The 763-nt window shown below is 40.5% G+C and overlaps 1 non-coding gene across 1 annotated transcript; it reads right to left on the bottom strand.

Moving 5' to 3' along the window:
• Window positions 1-343: 343 nt before the first annotated feature.
• On the bottom strand, window positions 344-450 carry LOC126010479 (U6 spliceosomal RNA). Its single transcript, XR_007496506.1, has one exon. It is a non-coding gene; the product is annotated as a U6 spliceosomal RNA (small nuclear RNA).
• Window positions 451-763: the final 313 nt, after the last annotated feature.

Below are 763 nucleotides of genomic sequence, written 5' to 3'. Positions count from 1 at the left end.
TCTGGGGTTATTCACTAGGATGTCTACATATTTATTCTGATGTCTTACTGACATGACCTTTCAGTTTGATTTTTTTTGTTTTATTTTTTTTTAGGGTGCACACCCAACTGGACTCAGGGGTTACTCCTGGCTCTGTGCTCAGAAATTACTCCTGGCAGACCAGGATGAACATACAGGATGCCAGGCCTCAAACATGAGTAGGCCACATGCAAGGCAAACAAAACATCCTAACCTCTGTGCTATTGCTCCAGAATTTCATTTTTATTTTCTTAAATTTGGCTTCAGAATGTCTTCTACTTCATAAAGTTAAGGTGACTCTTTGTTTTGTTTTTGTTTCTGTTTTTTAAATATGGAACGCTTCACGAATTTGTGTGTCATCCTTGCGCAGGGGCCATGCTAATCTTCTCTGTATCATTCCAATTTTAGTATATGTGCTGCCGAAGCGAGCACTTTTTTTTGTTTGTTCGTTTTTTCTGGCCACATCCGTTGGATGCTCAGGGATTACTCCTGGCTAAGCACTCAGAAATTGCTCCTGGCTTGGGGGGACCATATAGGACGCCAGATAGAACCGTGGTCCTTCCTTGGCTAGCGCTTGCAAGGCAGACACCTTACCTCTAGCGCCACCTCGCCAGCCCCTAAAATGACTTTTAATTGGTATTAAGATACCAAAATCAGATTTTTCAGATTGGGACCTCTCAGATAACCATGTGCATTTAAAAGTCATTGTTGTCATTTAAATTTTTTCAATAAATCACTTATTTTT

This window comes from Suncus etruscus, chromosome 5 (assembly GCF_024139225.1).
Source record: "Suncus etruscus isolate mSunEtr1 chromosome 5, mSunEtr1.pri.cur, whole genome shotgun sequence".
Taxonomy (NCBI): domain Eukaryota; kingdom Metazoa; phylum Chordata; class Mammalia; order Eulipotyphla; family Soricidae; genus Suncus; species Suncus etruscus.
This window is presented reverse-complemented; position numbering and strand designations above follow the sequence as displayed.